General features: G+C 53.9%; 1 protein-coding gene across 1 annotated transcript in view; it reads left to right on the top strand.

The window, feature by feature from the left end:
* The window catches only part of SDK1 (sidekick cell adhesion molecule 1), a 504,911-nt gene that overhangs the window by 119,206 nt on the left and 367,460 nt on the right, over nt 1–18,245 (top strand). The gene's annotated exons all lie outside the window — the stretch shown is intronic.

Genomic DNA, 18,245 nt, shown 5'->3' with positions numbered 1-18,245 from the left:
TGTGGGGGCTTTTCATCATCATGGATGCAGAAGCCCCTCTTTCTCTCGAGGAGCAGCTGGTGGTTCAAACCCCTGAACCTCTGGTGAGAAGCATAACACTTCACCACTTCTCCCCCCGGGGCTCCCAAAAGAGGTACGAAAGCAGGAAGGTGAATTAGTAAATATGGAGCATTGAAGGAAAGAACCACTTTTGCCCAAATGGATGTGCTGGGTCTATGAGAGCCCCGAGATGGGGGCTCCGATCCAGTTGGGTTTGTGGGGGAGAGGGTGGTAGGGAACCTTCCCAGAGGAAGTGGTGGAACCTGAGACCTGGGAGAGGAGGGAGGGACCAGAGGAGAAGGTGAGGAGAGGGCTAGAGTGCTGAGCAGGAAAGCCACCACTGAGCAGTGGGGGGGGGGGGGTGCGGGCGGAGCTGGTAAGTGGGCCAGGAGGGCTTTTCAGCCAGGTTAGGGCTTAACCGTAAAACAAACGATTTGCACGAAGAAATGACACGAGCTCCTGGGTGGAAGGGTCCCAGAGGGCGCAAATGACCGAGGCCTTCCCCGGTATGAGAGTAAGAAGCCTAGAGATCAGCATCCTGAAAGCCCTGTGACTCCATCCCACTGGCCGCTGGCTGGTTTGGTTTGGTTTTGACAATAAGGAGAATATTATTAGAGGCAGTCAGAGTCAAAGCCAGAATCCAGGTACGTGAATCCATTACAAGTCCATCTGCATGAGAATAGGTGGCATTTTCAGCGTCCTCCCGGGCACGGGGAAACTGGGCAAAGCATGAGGAAGACAGAGAGAAACGGGCACATTGGAGCTACAGTGCTGGAGGAAATCAAAGTCCTGTGAGCTGGCAGAAGAAAGAACCAATCTGTCTTGAGGGAACTACAGCCAAAATGCTCCTTAGAAGGGAGGATGCCGAGACATTGTCTCATGTCCTTTGGGCATGCCCTGAGGAGATCATGGAGAAGGACATCATGCAGGCGACAGGGGCCAGGGGCAGGGGGAGCTGTGGGAGCAGATCAATAGAGGGTTGGGCCTTGCACTGGTGATGGCCTGAAATTGCAATGTCTTCTGTCTCCATGGTTCGACTTCTGCCTCCCTCCAAATCTTGTCTCCACACGGTAACCCAATGGCGCAGAAGCTTCTAGAGCTAGGGAGAGTAGGGTGTCACCAGGCTGTGAGTGCTTACCATTAGGGTTCCCAGTTAGAAGCAATAAAAGCCAACTCCCCACTAACACAACATGTCTAGTAGGCTACAGCTGCCTGCATCCCGCCACGTCTACTAGAACTGGCCCCCGCCAAACACCAAGTAGGGCCAGAAACTCGTTTGTAGAAAACTCACTCTGGTCTCCAGCAGTGCTGTTCCTGCACACACCCTTCACAAGGCTGTGTGGACAAGGTCTCTGGGCTCTACCTTCGGGAGGTAGGATTCAGAGACCTCACCTCCCCCTAGATCTCCCAGCACTGAGCACGCACTCCCATGGAGCCAACCCCGACAGAGGACCAGCCCCCCTTGGATTTCCAAGGCTGTACATCTTTACCACAGTAGAAAGTCTCTTTTTGCTCCCATGAAGGGGTCAACAGTTTCAAACTGCTGACCCTGTAGTTATCAGCCCGGCACATAACCCACTACACCACCAGGGCCCTTTCCAGTGTTGATGGGCATTTAGCAAAGATGGTGGCCAACATCCCCATCCTCCACCAGTGAGAATGCCTGAGGGAAAGGAGGGGAGAAGAGAGACCGGCTGACCCAGGCCAGAGCTCAGTACACACGTGCCGGGAGAATGGGCGTAAAGAGAAGACAAGGGCTTGGAGAGGTAGGGGGTCGATGTGGGTAGCCCCAACCCCAGGAGAAGGGAGCATTCTACAGCTGGAGGTTAAACCCCATCACTGCCTTCAAGACATGATTCATGTCAACCTCCCCCGTTGGGCTTCCTGGGCTGTAGAGCTGAACTAGGGCAGATGGTCTCTGCTCTCCCCCATGGACTGGCTGGTGGGTTTTCAGTTAGCAGCCCGATGCTTAAGCTACTGGGCCAATCGAGTTCTTCGACAGCTGGCCAGAGGTGGGGGCCAAACAGCCAAAGTGGGGTACACTAGGTGCCTTTGAGGGGTCTCTCCCCAGCCCTCTTCCTTCTTTTTAAATTTCCGATGCCCACCTCTTACATGTCTCCTGTCCCGTTCCTTTTTCTAAATGCTTACGTCTCCTCGATGCAATTATGAATGGAATTCTTCATTTCGCTTTCAGATTGCTCATGGCGCGTGTATGTAAACACAATTGATTTTTGTTTATTGATCTTCTGTCCTCAGAGCTCCCTGCACTTGTTTCTTAGGTCCAGTCGTGTAGCATGTGTGTGTGCGCGCGCGCAGGATCGTGTCTCCTGCGAACGAAGGCTTAGTCTCTCTCCTTTCAAGGGCTGTTGCTCCCAGCACAGAGGGAGCCTTTGGCATGTATTGGCCACAAGGCCCGCCCTCCTGGCATACCTGTCTGCATTATGAATAGACACCACTGGAGGGGGGGCGTGCTAATTCTCACTGCTGGGAGGTTCATTTCATGTGGTCGGCACCTACAGAAGACCAGCTGCTCAGCTTTTCCAAAAAGTCTGCACACACCCTGTGTCTTTGCTGAAGGTTTTTCTCTTGTGGACTTGAAATGGTTTCCTATTCTCCACCCCAGGAGTCTTGTCCAGGCGAGGGGATGATCATGTGTTAGAATGTGTCTGTCGGAGGGGATTTCATGTAGACATGCAGCCATCAGTAACATTTCCAGGCACCCTGGTGGCGTAGCAGACTACCCACTGGGCTGCTTGCTGCAAGGTCACCAGTCGGAGCTCCCCAGCCGCTCTGAGGGAGCAAGAGGAGGCTGTGCACTGCAGTAGGGAGTGACAGCCTTGGAAATCGTGGGGGTGGTTCTAATCTCCTCTGCGGCCGCTGTGAGTCGGAACTGAGTGTGGCTTCGGTTTTATGAGCATTCTATGTCATTTTATATTGGGTATCAGAAGTCTTGTGTAATGTATTATATGATAGATGATTGTAATAGGATTAAATCATGCTTACGCAAATATGTGCATATCATATTCATTTTTGGCCAACTGTACCCCCTGTACTTGCGCGGGTCTGGGACACAGTTGGTTTTATAGCTAACTGTGCCCTAATCCTGGGAGGGGGGGTTCTATTTTTTTTAATTAGCACAATGCACTTAAAACATCTCTCTTGGGAGCAGAGTGGTTGGCAACAATTAAAAAGCATGTCATAGCATGTTTGCATGCATGTTTACTATAACATGTGACGGCAGCCTATGCAGTGTGTTCTTAATCATTCATTTTCATTGTGGGAACACACACACACTGCACTCACAAGTGCCATGGTTTCTGGGTCTATTAGGCCATGACGGGGGAGGGGGCGGTAGTGTTCTTCCAGGGGTGCAGCCAGACTCACCCTCCTGCCCTGCGTCGTTCCTCCCAACAAACTCGAGCTCACTGCCCCCTAAGCTTCCCACTTCATCTTTGGCGTGGCTGGTGTCCACTTCCAGGACACGCCTCTAAGGTGACAGTTCCGTGGACAAGTGGAATGTGTGGGCCTGCAGGGTCGAGGGAAACAGTGATGCTGGAGCGGGCTCTCTGTGCAGTGAGGTAACGTCGGCTGTGTGCACGCCCCTTTATTCTCCAAATGCTCTTCAATGAATAGGGGTCCCTGGTTCCTCAGGAGACACGCGTCTTGAGGAGAACAGAGTCCGTCTTATCTCAGGAACATTTAAGCAGGTACATCTCTCCACTCTTCAATGGGCATCGGGCCTGAAACGCAAAACGGAACAAAATGCAGCGCCCACCTCGGACTGGAATCCCTGCAGTGTAAGCTTCAGCGATTTGAGTGACATTTATTATTCAGCGGACAGATGTGGGGGGGACTCAAACCCAGCTAGCCCTGGGCGGTAGCTGGAGAAATTCTAATCCATGTTCCATTTCTTCATGCTTCACGTTCTGAACTGTAAGAAATCCTGGTTTTGTTACCAGAGGAAAATCACAGGGTGAATGATAACTCATTCCTGCTTTGTCTGACTGGGAGGCAAAACAGATCTTGAAATTCCACAGGAGTTGTTAGCACCGCCATCTAATTACTGCACCCAACGAGGATCCCAGGCGTCCTGGGGCTTCTGTGTCCAGGATTACTCGCAGACCGGCTATTGTTCAGGTGTGTCTGATTCGTCATTCCTAGGCAACGCATTGGTTACAACGTCTGTTCTCTGCAGAAACCCGGAGACAGCGGCAGCGCTCTCGTCTGCACGAAGCTGCTGGTGCATTCGAGTCCACACGGGCTCACAGAGACCCGGTGTCCCGCAGAAGGAAACACCCCCTGGGCCCGTGCCCTCTGCACAAGCCCTGCTAGGCCTGTGCCTGTGGTGGCAACCCAGCTCCTTGGGCCCCTCCCCCTTTTCGATGGCTCTACCGAGCATGACGTCCTTCTGCAGGGACTGGCCTCTGGCCCTCACGCGCCCCAAGTCCTCGAGATGCAGGCTCGCTGGTCTCCCTTCTAAGGAGCACGCTGACTGTACTTCTTCCAGGAGGGAGGTGTTTGTTCTTCTGGAAGTTCATCTTCTCCTCCAGATTCCTTGCCAACAGCCCAATTCAAAGGCCTCTCTCTCCCGTGGCTTTCCTGGCTCATTGTCCCAGCTATTACATGCGTTTGAGGTGATTTGAAAACCCTGTGGTGTGGAGCAGGAGCACCTCCATTTTCAAAGGGACGTCTTTGCTTTTTTACACATTAAAGAGATCTTTCTGCAGCAGATATGCCCAAGTTTCAGGGAAGTGGGACAAAAATCAGAACACCAATAATGGGGGAAATGGTGATAGGTGGATGGTTCAGGAAAATTCTGCCCCCTCATCTGAAGTAAAATACAATAAGAAGAGTCTAATGCGGCATCGGGTGCAGGTGAGCTGTGACTGACGCCAGCCCCTGTCCTGGGCTGGAACTGTTCCCTCTCCTGCAGTCTGCCAGCTTGCCCGGGCCCTGTGTGACTCTGACAGGTAACAGGGCCAGCCCTACCCCACCCTACGATGTGATCAGCCAACCACCCAAAGCATCCTTAATCCACTCGGAGCCCGGATCTGACGCCAGGGGACTTCCCCTGGGATGAGGTCTGTGTCACCTGTCTCTTACCAGAAGATGAAGAGAGAGGAGTGAGAGGGGAGGAGGAACCCGAGAACCACCAAGAGCTAAGAGCGGAGCGAGTCCTTTGGATCCGGGGCCCCTGTGCAGAGAACCTCCTAGCCCCTGGGGAACACTCATGCCCTGACGCATGGAGATACCCCATGGCGTGGCAGGCGCACCGATGTTGAAAGGAGACCAGACCTTCCCTCGGAGCCAACAGCGGGAGCTTCCCCTCGAGCTGGTGTCCTGATTTGGGATTTCTGGCCTCCCCAACCGTGAAAGCATCCTTTTTTGTTTGTCACAGCTGCCCGCTTGCATTTCGGTGACGATAGTCCTGGGCGCCCGTCCTTCGTGAGAGACAGCTCCATCCATGGTGGTGGTAATGGACCATATAACTCCCAAGACCCCAGCTGCCCTGATGTCAACCAGCAGCTATGAAGATTAATAGAGACCCCGTCAAGACCGAGAAGAAAACAGAAAGTAAAAGAAAACCCACCTCTCTGAGCTTTGGTGTCAGGTGACTTCTTGTTGACATCCAGGTGCTGCTCCCGCTTGTTCGTGCACAGCTGTCGCGGGCTTCACAGAGGGAAGGAAAGCCGACGTGCTTAGCTACAGAGACATGGCTTCTTTATGGACTCAAAGGCTGACCTGGTTGTTTGCAGAAAGTGGCAGCTGTTGCTTTCAGGTGCTGTTGAGTCAGCTCCGACTCAGAGCCCCCCTGTGCCCACCAAGGAGACGCCACCCCGTCCTCACAGGGGCCCCTGCGTTCGAGCCCACCAGTGCAGGCACTGTGTCAATCCCTCTTGTCAAGGGTCTTTGTCCTTCTCACTGACCCTCTACTCCGCCAAGCGTGACATCCTCCACTGATAGTGAGTCCACAGTGCACCAGACGGAGTCTCTCCAGCTCGCTTCCAAGGCACCTTCCTGCTGTGCTGCTTCCAAGACAGATCTGCCGGTTCCTGTGGCGTCCGCGGCGCTTTCAGTACAGTGGCCACTTAGAAGCCTACGGTCTGGGTTGATGCTTGCTGGGCGGCGGGCCTAAGGAGTGGGCAAGTGCCAGCTGACGCTCTTGAGAAAGAGAGGCGGGATGCAGGCAGGGAGTGACCCGTCAGACACCAAGGACCAAGGCCGGCCTCGCCCGCACTACAGAGGAGTGGGGTAAGGGTGCCGGTTGTCCATCCTCCTCTGCTCTGGGAGCTCCGCCAGCCAGGAGGCCAGCACTGAGCTTTATCATTCCAGTGTGAGGTTGCCTGCAGGTTAGCCCTGCTCAAATAGGAAAGGTTTGGTGGCCTCACCTGGGACGGATGAACTATGTTCCTGCCACCTTCTCAAGCCTTTCTCTTCTGCGGCTGGTAAGGGCGTGTCTGGATGCGGCGGGAACCGCCCGCAGGGAAGCCGGATGTGGAAGGTGCATCTCTTTCGTGGTGCCCTGGTCTCATTCACCTGCAAGGGCAGAGCCCCTCCTCTTCTGAGAGTTTGCTAATTGTCTTCCTAAAGGATGCGCCTGTCACCCACAACCACACCTGGGAGTCCCGCCTTGCAGCTGCAGCCGCAGAGGATGCTGGGAGCTGCTGGCCCCAGGGCCCTACTCTTCTCCTAAAGACCCTCCCCAAATGAGGACAGTCTCAGTTCTTGCTTCTCATGAGCCTGTGATCCTCTCAAGGCCAATTGCCCCTCTTGAAGGCATCAAGTAGGAGGTGATTAAGCTGGAAGGATGGTCCTGTTTACTCCCTGGCCAGGAACCTTGGACGTCAGAGCCTTTGGTGCTAATTCATCGTGATGCGCAGCCTCCCAGATGCTGCCAAAGGCAGGGAAGGAGAGGCAAAGCAGGGACCAGGGACGGAGGTCCACAGGGAAGGGGGCTCTGGGGGCGGGGAGGGCCAGTGAGTGTGTGGGTTATCCTCCTGAGAGGCTGGCATTTGGGTCATCTCTTAGTTGTTCAGTGAAAACTGCTTTCAGGGATGTATTTTTTTTAATGTTGCTGTTAAAAATGTTAACTTCTTAAACATCATTGTTAGGAATTAATGTTGCTGATGCTGGCGGAGTGGGTCAAGGTTGGGCTGCTCACCTCAAGGTCAGCTGTCCAAGTCCTCCAGTTGCCGGCAGGAGAAAGAGAGAGGAGTGTGTGCATCTGTACAGACTGATGGCCTTGGGCGCCCACAGAGGCAGTTCCACTCTGTCCTGCAGGGTCGCTGTGATTCACCGTCAACGCTATGCCCTCGAGTTTGGTTGTTTGTCTTTTACATTACGTTTTCCTTCCCTCCATCCTCCCCTGCCATAGTCTCAATCTTTGATTTCAAGACCAGTTTGGGGAAATCCACCCCCGTCAACATCCTGCAGGTTGTGGTACCCTTGTGGCCCCGTTGCGCTGAGATGGATGCAGTAGGTGGAAACCAGCGCCATCGTTTGCCTCCGTGCCCCCTCTCCACGGGCTTTGACAAACGCATCTTGTCACGTACCCACCAGGACGCACCGGGACAGCAGAGCTCCCCTGCTCATTACGGGTGGAATCCGTGCCCCCCAAATAAGTGTGGAAGCCCAGCCTCTCTCCCTGTGCCTGGAACCCCCTTCCCGAACGTGCTGTCTCTGTTACGGGCTGACCAGGGGCAGTCTGCGCACTGCACTGACTTGGGTGTGGCTGTGGTGCTGGAAGCCGTGTCACTGGTGTTTCCCTTTCCAGAGGGAACAGGTTTCCACAGAGCTTCCCGACTCAGAGCAGACGCTGGAGAAGGACCAGGGATGAGTGAGGGAGGGGCAGCGGAGCTCGTCAGAGACGGGGCCGGAAGAAGGTCGGATCGGAAGGACTCCGTGCTGCGGAGAGTAGAGGGCCAGCAGAGAAGAGGAAGACGCTCCCCAGATGCACTGGTGCAGGGACAGGGACAGTGGACTCAGGCAGCGGACCAGTGTGAGGACGGTGCAGGGGGAGCAGTGTTCCATAAGCACGGTATGCGGGGGTCAGCTCGATGTCACCAAACCACCCCACGTCTTGAATCAATGTCTTAGAAAGTCCAAGTGTGGTCGATTACGTAAGCTGAGAAGGTGGAAGACAGGTGGAAACACACGAGAGGGCGGAGGGCCTTCCCCCGGAACCATGAGGAACCGACAGCCGCTCCTAGGAGAGGGCACCTTGAATGTGTCCTCCGGAACGCTGAGCGATCAAGGATCTCTTTGTTAAGACCATCAGCACGTGGCGTTTCTGGTAGAGCTTATCTGGAGAACTAAGACCAAACTCCACCACGCTCACCGCCACTCGGTCCATCCCGACTAGTAGTGACCCCACAGGACCACCAAGAGCTGCCCTTGTGGGTTTCTGAGCCCATGACTCTAACCCGGAGCAGACAGCCTCATCTGTCACCCATGGGGCGGCTGGTGGCTGCCAATCACCAACCTTGAGGCCAGCAGCCTGATGCTTAGCCCATTGCACCACCAGGGCTCCTGGGAGGAACTAAGGCATTGCCCAAATGCTCTGTGACCCACCTACTCACCCCACCCTACCCCAGCCCCTAACCCTTGGTCCACCGCTCCCTGACCCCCAGGAGGCTGCCGCTGCAGGGCTTGGCTTCCGCTTGGCTGGTTGGTGTGGTGTGTCTGCAGCGGTAGCTTTTCCAGGAGCCTCTGCCTTTGCAGACCGGCTCGGGCGCGCTGACCGGCATGTGCTTGTGGTTCCTCCGTGTCCTCTTGAGCTTGGTAGCGCATTTACCGAGACCCTCGGGCAACACTCTGCGATGTCCTGTGTGTGTGGGGTGGGTGGGTGGCGTGGTACCAGGGTCCTCATCCAGTTCCCGATGGGAAGACGTCCTGGCTGCTTCCACGTTTGTGGCCTTTGGGAATAAACTGCCCTGCATGTCTGTGTGCGGGTTTTCATGTAGACACAGACGTTTCGATCAACTTAGCTTCATAGGTCGGACGGAGCGCCATTGCCCGATTGTATGTTCAGGTTTGTCAGAAACAGGCGGGCTCTCTGGGAAGCCCTGGTGGCATCACTGTTTAGGAGTGGGGCTGTGGACTGAGAGGCCAGAAGTTCAAGCCCACCAGCCACACGCAGGAGAAAGAGGAGGATTTCACTCCCGTACAGACGCCCAGGCTCAGAAACCCACAGAGGGCACTTCCCTGCCCACTGGGGCTGCTGTGCACCAGAAGGGACTCGATGGCAGTGAGTTTGGTGTTTTGTTTGCCAGGCTACGTTCCAACGTGGCCCCGCCTTTCTGCGTCCCTGCCGACAGTGGAGGGGTACCCCAGTGGCTCCTGTCCCAAGGCTCCTCTCCTGAAGGGGCCCTGCTGGTGCAGCGGGTTTGCTTCGGTGGAAAGGTTGGTGGGTGGCGGCGGGAGTCAGCTCAGCAGGGAGAAGCTCTCTCTGTCCCCAGGAAGGGGGAGGTGGTCAGGCGCCACCCCCATGCCCTCCTACAATCAATTATTTTTATCTTAATGCATGTTTAGGACTTCAAAGGCTCCTTTGATTTTCTTCATTGAAATAGTTTCTTGAACATCACAGTCTGGGTGACTGCACTGTGATACATAATTAGAATTCTGCAAGCGATCCCGTGCTTCTAATGGCCTTGGACTCCAGGGTTTTAATATCGTTGAATGCCAAGGGGAAAGCAAGAGAGAGAGAATTGGGTCCGTGGAAGGACCTTGTTTGTTCCTGAGCTTTGGGAGATGTTTTAAACTCTGGGTCAAAGGACGATTCCTGTGTAAAGAGCAGGAACGTGCAGGGAGATGCTTTTCCAACCAGCAGGGATGGGCATTCGCCTTGCTGAGCGTGTGACTTTGCCATGGCCATGTCTGGAAACCTCCGAGGTTGACTCCTTCCCTTTGCCTGCTAATTCCCAACACATAATTATAGATATTATATATATGGTACAGTATATATCATGATAGATTACGTATTCCTATGTGTAAAATATATCATGTATAGAAAGAGCTATCTAAAATATATGGCATATATAAACACATATAAAATACATATATGTGCTGTTGTGATTGTGAATCAGAAGACCCCATCCACCAAGGCACAAACCTTCTTATTGGGAAATTGTGGGTAAAATTTCAGATTTGTCATCTGACCATGAAAAATGATGTTTATTAGCTCATAGGTATATATTTTATAACACAGACAACTGATATAGATCAGTTATGTACTATAGATATCTTTTATATCTAATACCAGGACCCATAGGGGTCTAGTGGTTACACGTGGGGCTGCCAACTGAAGAAAGTTAGCTGTTCAAAACCACCAGCCACCCCACAGGAGAGAGACGAGGCTTCCTACTCCCGTGAAGAAACGGCACAGGGGCAGTTCTTCCCTGTCCAATAGGGTCACTCTGAGTCCGCACCAATTTGATGGCAGTGAGTTTGGCTTTTATGCACATTAGTAATACAGCATCTATAGACGGGGTACCCTTCCACATGAAACAGGGGTTGGGCTGGGAGGGGCATGCTTTCGCGGTGTGCATCGTTCCTGCTAGGCGGGCATCAAGCGACCCACGCGGAGTTAGCGCACCCACTGGCACTGCCTGCGAAGGTTCTCTCTGGTCCCTGGGAATTTTTCTGTAAAAGGAGTTTCGCTCGAACCTCGTCCTTTGTGATGGCCACGTTAAGAGAACAGCATGTGGAATATTGTTTCCTGCTCGGGAAAAATGCTGCAGAAACGGTTGTGATGTTGAACACAGCTTACACGGACAGTGCTGTGGGTACAACTCAAGCGTATGTGCAGGTGGTTTGCTCATTTCTGAAAAGGCGAAATGTCGATGGATGACAAACCTTGTTCTGGACGTCCGTCAACTTCCCGAACGGATGAACATATCGACTCGCAGTGCACTTGGAGTTCTTTCCACCAGGTCAGGCTGTTCATCAAGCTTCCTATTTAGAGCTTCTCAAAAGAGTGTGTAACAGTGTGAGACCAAAAAGGCCTGATTTGTGGGAGATGGGGGGCTGGTTTTTCAGTGTTCTCCGTGAGCCAGTTTTTAGCAGAAAATAATAATCCCTCTCTGGCCCATCCACCTGACTCACCTGCCCTCCCTCCGTGTGACTTCTGTTTGTGTCTGAGAAGGCAGAGGGACATGGAAGGAAAGCAACTTGACAATGTAGAAGAAGTGAAGGGAAAAGTGAGGGAGGTGCTGTCAGCCATCCAAACAGATGAGTTTGGAAACTATTTCCAAGATACAGTCACAGATTTGTCCAATGTATTAAGTGCAATGGAGGGTACTTTGAAGGCGATAAGGTTGCTTTTGTAAAGAACGTTTAAATACGTAGCTTTGAAATAAAAATTCAGTATTTTGTTGGGCGGGGGGGGGGGTTACTCCCTCATATAGTTAGTAGCTCCTTGTTTCTGACAGATCTGTGTCTTGGTGGCTGATTGGAGGCCGACTGCAGGCCCACTGCCTTGGCTCTGGAAGGGTTATCTTGCAGGTCTACTGATTAGAAGGATTTTCTTTCTTTTTAAAAAACTCATTTTATTGGGGGCTCTTACAACTCTTGTCACAATCCACACATGCATCCATGGTGTCAAGTACATTTGTTATCAGTTCCCCTCTCCCTCGTGAACCCTTGATAATTTATAAATTATTATTATTTTGTCATATCTTGCACTGTCCAACATCTCCGTTCACCCACTTTTCTGTTGTCCATCCCCCAGGGAGGAGGTTATATGTAAATCCTTGTGATTGGTTCCCTCTTTCTACCCCACCATCCCAGTATCACCACTCTCACTACTGGTCCTGAAGGGATCATCTGTCCTGGATTCCCTGTGTTTCCAGTTCCTATCTGTACCAGTGTGCATCCTCTAGTCTAGCAGATTTGTAAGGTAGAATTGGGATCATGATAGTGGGGGGGCAGGGGGGAAGCATTTATGAACTACAGGAAAGTTGTACTTTTCATCGTTGCTACCCTGCACCCTGACTGGCTCGTCTCCTCCCCGAGACTCTTCTTTAAGGGGATGTCCAATTGCCTACAGATGGGCCCTGTTTGCCCACTCTAAACTCCCCCCCCTCATTCACAATGATATGATTTTTTTTGTTTTGATGCCTGATAACTGATCCCTTTGACACCTCGTGGTCACACGGGCTGTTGTGCTTCCTCCATGTGCACTCCAAGCCAGTACATCTTTATGGGAACAAACGACCTCATTGTTCTCCCTTGGAGCATCTTGGTTGGTTTGAACTGCCAACCTTGCAGTTAGTAGCCCAATGCCTGACCCACCACAGCACCAGGCTTCCTGAAATTCCTGAAGCAAACTGAAGTGTGAGGGGGAAAACACCGAATAACTGGTTTGATGAGGAGACACTTCCTGGAGGCAACTAGATATGTGTAGGCCTTTCTGGATTTCTGTTTTAGCCTCCTGCCCCAGCGACGAAGATAAATGGCCAGGGCAGATGGGGACGGGCCGTACAAGATGCTTTCAATTAGCCGGTCACTCGGAGGGCCTTTGATGTTACGCTGGCTAATGAAGTTGGCTCTCAAAGGGTTTTTTTTTTTTTAATTCAACCTCACTGAAATTCTTTCTTTCTGAAATCCATATTACATTTCCCCCCACACACAATTGTCTTGGCTCATCCCCTGGGGATTTATTCCGGTTCTAATTGAATAGCACGTTCTTTTCCAGGAGATGTCTTAATTGATCGCTTCCTTCGGCATAGTTGTGCTTGGTGCTGTTCCCGTAGAGTCCTTGAATTCTGCAGGGGCGCATCACGGGGGCACTCCGTTGACCCACTTCCCCCCACACCCACGGCCCACTGCATGCCACTTACAGGGGTGAGATAGACAGCTCTGGGCTAGGAAGCAGCCCACAATGGGAACTGATGGCCCAGTGGGGTTCATTCCATCAGCCCGGGGAGGCAGTCCACCACCAGCACCATCATTTCCATCCTGGAGAAGTCGCCTTTCCAGAAGACAGTCAGTGGCCCTCTCCCAAGTTGCTCCTCTTGCCCGCCTTCCTCCTCCCCCGCACTGCCCCCTGTCCCGGCTGCAACCCCTCCGGGAGGACAGCGGACGGACCATCTGAACCAGCATGCCATGGTTTCTAAGTAATGGTTCCCAGTTCCTATAAAATAGAATCAAAACCCCTGTCTGCAGTAGCCTACCTGCGACGTGAGGAGACAGGCTCACCTGACGTGATGGCGCCTGCGTCACCGAGCCGCCAGGTGGAAGATAACAACCCAATCACTTGGGGCATCCGGGAAGTCCAAGGGGGCCCTGGTGACTCTGAAAGGCAATTGCCGCCCTGGGCGCCATCCCGGCTCCCCCTGTGAAGCCCGTTTGTTACCCTGGACTTTTCTTCCGTTACTGATTGCACAGCACCGGGGAAGTGCTTTATCTAATTTCTGATAAGACTTGTGTTTTATAAAGCTGGTTGACTTCCGGGAAATAAATGGAGAGCGAAGGAAGGAGAAGTAGCAGGTTATTTATTCCTGGGTTGCGGGAGCGAGGCAGCCAGCAGCAACCTTTGCTGTTGGCAGGGACTCGGGGGCCTGAGGACCTGAAGGAGGGGGCTCGCTGGTGACAGAGGACAGGCTGTTGGGTGTACCCTGATGGAAGAGGAACCGAGGGGCCAGTTGGATGTGCCACCCCTTTGAGTCAAGCACACCCCATGGCAAATTCGGGGCAGGGAACCACACCCTGCCTGGTTCTGCAGTGTCCGCACACCAGGGTGCTTGAGTTCATTGTTGAGATCACCGCCAGCGCATCGACCAAAGGTCTCCCTCACCTTCACCCCGGTTGAGGGGCCTTCCCCCAGGGATCATGGCTCCCTTTGGGCGACTTGCCCAAAGCAAAGGCATTTGATGGCCTGCTGGCATGCAGAGGGTGTCTGGGGAGTGGCTTTCAGAAGGAACTCGCCACACCCCATGGCCTGGTCCCTCTTCGTTTGGAAGCGCTGCTGAGACAGGTACCATGGGTGACCTGCAGGTATCTAGAACTGCCTCCAGCACCATGGCAACAGGAAACCACCATGGGAGGATGCTGAGACATGCCATGGGTGGGATTGGCCAGGGAAGCACACCTGAGGGGTGTGATTGGTAGGGAAACATGTCTGGCTTCCTCGTTCTCTGATTGGTCCTGAGACTGAAGGAGCGACGGAGCCCGACGTGATGAAAAAATGGGACCTTTGTGTCACTGCCCAAGTCTTGGCGGTTCTGGGCTGATTGTCCCCTGGGCTCCCAGTGTGGGTCCGTCTTTTGTGCAGTGCCAGCCGCCATTGTTAGCTTCGTCATCCTCATCATCTTCACTTCGATAGTGTACCTGCTGTCGCGCAAATGGGGTAAGCCCGAGTGGCAGATTCAAACTTCGCTAAGAAGGATGCTGGGCCCCGTTGTAAACACACCTTCTCCATTTGCGTCCAGAAAAGCCCCTCTCTCTGAAGACTGTAAAGTCTGGGAATCACAGCCACAAACAGGGTGTAGAACACAGGCCTCCCCAAATCCACAGCACCACTCTGTCCTTGGTGCTCAGCCCAGCCACCGCCAGCCCCAGTCTTAGTCACGCTCGCTCACTCACCGCCAGGGACTCACTTCCGACACAGGGTAGGACTGCCCGTGTGGGTGTCCCTGACTGCAGCTCGTTACAAGAGTAGAAAGCCCTGTCTTTATCTTGCAGCCTGCTGGTGGTTTCAAATGGCCGGCCTTACGGTTAGTGGCCCACCTTGTAGCCACGATGGCACCAGGACTCCTGTGCCCTCCTCAAGCCAACCCTGACTGCCATCAAGTCCATGCTGACTCATGGCAACCCTGTGGGTTTCTGAGACACACCGGTTACGGGAGTAGAAAGCACATTCTTTCTCCCTCTGAGCTGCTTGATGGTTTTGAACTGCTGACCATGTAGTTGGCAGCTGTTCTGCCAGGGGACCCACAGGGGCTGCTCCTACTTGTCCTATAGCATCACTGAGGGTTGGCATTGGCTGGAGGGCAGTGAGTTTGGAGTTGACATTTCTGAAGGACCCTTTGTGGCACAGTGGAGAAGCTTAGCTTCTAACCAAACCACCAGTGTCCATGCCCACCAGCTGCGTGGCAGGAGAACACGGAGGCCATCTGCTTCCATAGAGAGGGCAGCCTGGGCGAGCCTCCGGGCAGTTTCCCGCTGTCCTTTGCGGTCACTAGAAGCCGACTCCCCTTGATGGCCGGGGGCTGGGCTCTCCTTTTGGGCAGTGAAGGCCTGTGTTTTGTGGACTCATCCTCTGCTTGCTGAAGCACCTTCTGCTGTCTCCCCACGATTAGACCAGGCCTGCGGCTCAACACCAGGACGCCTGGAGGTGTGGTCGGTCGGTTACTCCTGGGCTGGGAATGCAGGATGCCTGGAGGTGTGGTCGGTCAGTTACTCCTGGGCTGCGAATGGAAAGGTCCGCAGGTCAAACCCAGCAGCTGCTCTGCAGGAGAAAAATGGGAAAGAATTTGTTCCCGTCAAGGTTTAGCGCCTCTGAAATGCAGTTCACTCCCGTCCCACAGGGTCGCTGTGGGTTGGAATTGCCTGGAAGGCAGTGTTTTGTTGTTCGGCTGTTGTGGTTTAATGGACTGTGTGCATGTGGCTGTCCCAGACCATGCTGTTTTCAGTGGCCTCGTCTGCATGAGAGGGCTGGACAATAACCAAGGGCGCTCGGAGAAGAACGGAGGCACGGGGATGGCGGTGCTGCTGCGGAATGTTGAACCCTGGACGCCTGGGATGAACAAACTGCCTTGGAAGAAGTGCACCCAGACTACTCCTTAGAAGCAAAGATGGCAAGACTTGGTCCCGCGGACTTAGTCCGGAGAGGACAGCGTGCCCAGTAAAGGAGCGGGGCGGCAAACAGAGGGAGAGCCTCCATGTGATGGGCTGGCGTGACGGCTGCCGCTGTGGGCTGAAGTGCAGAACGGGTGAGGATGTCGTAGGACCGCCAGTGTTCACTGGGCCGTACGTGGCGTCGCCGTGAGTTCGCGCTGACTGGATGACATCTGGCAACAATAGCTGTGGGGGACCAGCCTCCACCGCCGAATGGGTCCTGAGGGTCAGCTGTGTGACTGAAGAGACACCAGCCAAGACGTGCAAAGGCTCACCTCTCCGATGGCGGAGTCAAGCGAGAGAGCAAATGTAGTCTCCAAGGGCCTCTAATCTACTGCATGCAAGCCACGTCATAGGCATACATGACAGGAAGGGGGTGTGCCAGGGACACACACGCAGCAGGAAGGAACAGCCATCACCAGATGGGCGGGTTCTCGAGTTAAGATGGAGACTTAACTTGGCCTTCTCTGAGCTGACGTGTCCCTGAGCGCTTCTCCAGGGGAACAAGCTAGGATCTTTGTCAGTAGGGAGAGGGCTGTGCTTAAGGTGGAGCGCTCTGATTGCTCTTGATGGCAGACACCCTTCAGGCAGAGAACCCTCAAGGGTATCTAGTAGCACCCATGTGCTTGCAATCAGCACCTTAAAATGGGCATGATTACAGGGGCATGGTGGGGAACAACTTTAATTAGGAGAATGTGACTGAGCTTCATCTCCAACCCACAAACGAGATGGACCCCACCTCCGTGAGAGCCTTGACCTTCCAGACTCCTTAAAATCTGAGCGTTGAGAATCTGTCCCTGTACACTCTCTTCCCAATCCTCAGTTTCCCAGAGGCAGCAGCGTGGATTTGGATGGAAAAATACCACATAGATGAGGCTCCCTTTGCCTCATATCGGCTCATGGGTCTACACCTTCCCCGTCCACACTCTGTCCGCTAGAATGCCTACATTCTACTACCACTGGCACTGCTGCGGCTCACTCGCTCTCTCGGGAGCCTGTAGGACACGGCACAGCTGCCCCCGTGGGTTCCAAGGCTCTAACCCTTTACAGGAGCAGAAAGCCCTGTCTTTCTTCTTCGGAACGGCTGTTGTTTTCAAACTGCTGACCTTGCAGATCTCAGCCCATAGGCATAGCCACTAAGCCCCGGCCTACCCTGTAGAGGAGGGCCATTACCCTCTACCTCCCGGAGAGAAGCGCGTGGCAGCATTGGCGGGTGTTACTAGAGTAACAAATGGATATTACTGGGAAGACACCTTGAGCCTATCGCGGAAGGAAATAAAAAGACATTAAAAATTGATGTTGTGCAAATCAAACGTTCATTTCATTTTATGGGTGTGTAGCTTTCCACCCTGTGAATGGATGTATCACAATTTGTTTTTCAATTCATCTGTCCGCGGATGGTTTTGTTGCTGGGGAGACGATAAAGTCGGCAGCTGTCAACGTTTGCACAGGCGGCGCCAACGGTTGATTCCGAGGTGGACTCTGGACCGTGACGCTGGACCACGTCCCTGCGGAAGACGGCGCCCCCCACTTGCACCCGTGGTTTCCAGCAGAGCGTGCAGATGGACGAGGTAGAAAAGCCGGGATGCCTCCTTCAGAGAAAGAGCCCGTGGCTCATAACTTCCCGGGGGGTACAGTGCAGGACCGGCAGCCTTTTATTTTGTTGTGAGGTCACTATGCGTCTGTGGTGGCAGCTTCGGGAACACCATTCCAGTGAGCACCCCAGCACCTCCCCGGGCTGGGCCAGCAGCGTCCATTTGGAATGTCTGTGTTGGCACACTCCCCACGGGTGTAAATTCAGTGGTTCACCACCTCCCTCACGCCGCGACCCTTGCATACAGTCCTCATGTGGCGGTGGCCCCCAACCATAACATTGCTGTTGCTACTTCATCACTGTCATTTTGCCACCGTCAGGAATCAGGCAGCCACTCTGAAAGGGCCATTCAACCCCCAAAGGGGTCGCAGCCCACAGGTTGGCTCTAGCCAGAAGGAAGGTCCCATCAAGCTGGAAGGCGCATGCCCATTGCCCAGCCACATGCCCGCATTCCCGTGCCCCGCGCTCTTGCCTCCCACAGCTTTGGACAGAAAGGAACAAACGTCCCCCCTTCTGGGAACCCTGGTGGCGCCGCGGTCACGTCACGGCGGTCAGTTGCAAACCAGCTGCCTCTTGGGAGAAAGGGCTTCCTGCCCCCCTAAAGAGTGACCATCTTGGAACCCCACCGGGTTTCAGTCCAGCCCTGAGTGGGCACCGACTTGGTGCCAGTGAGTTCGGAGTGACAGAGCGTGGCTCAGGGCCCCTATGATCCCCTGGCCAACCAGCGCCCACTGGTGGCGCCCCCTGGTGTGTGGGAGGACTGCGACCCAGGGCG

This window comes from Tenrec ecaudatus, chromosome 12, assembly GCF_050624435.1.
Source record: "Tenrec ecaudatus isolate mTenEca1 chromosome 12, mTenEca1.hap1, whole genome shotgun sequence".
Classification (NCBI taxonomy): domain Eukaryota; kingdom Metazoa; phylum Chordata; class Mammalia; order Afrosoricida; family Tenrecidae; genus Tenrec; species Tenrec ecaudatus.
Note: the sequence above shows the minus strand (reverse complement) of the source record. Positions and strands in the feature narration are given on the sequence as shown.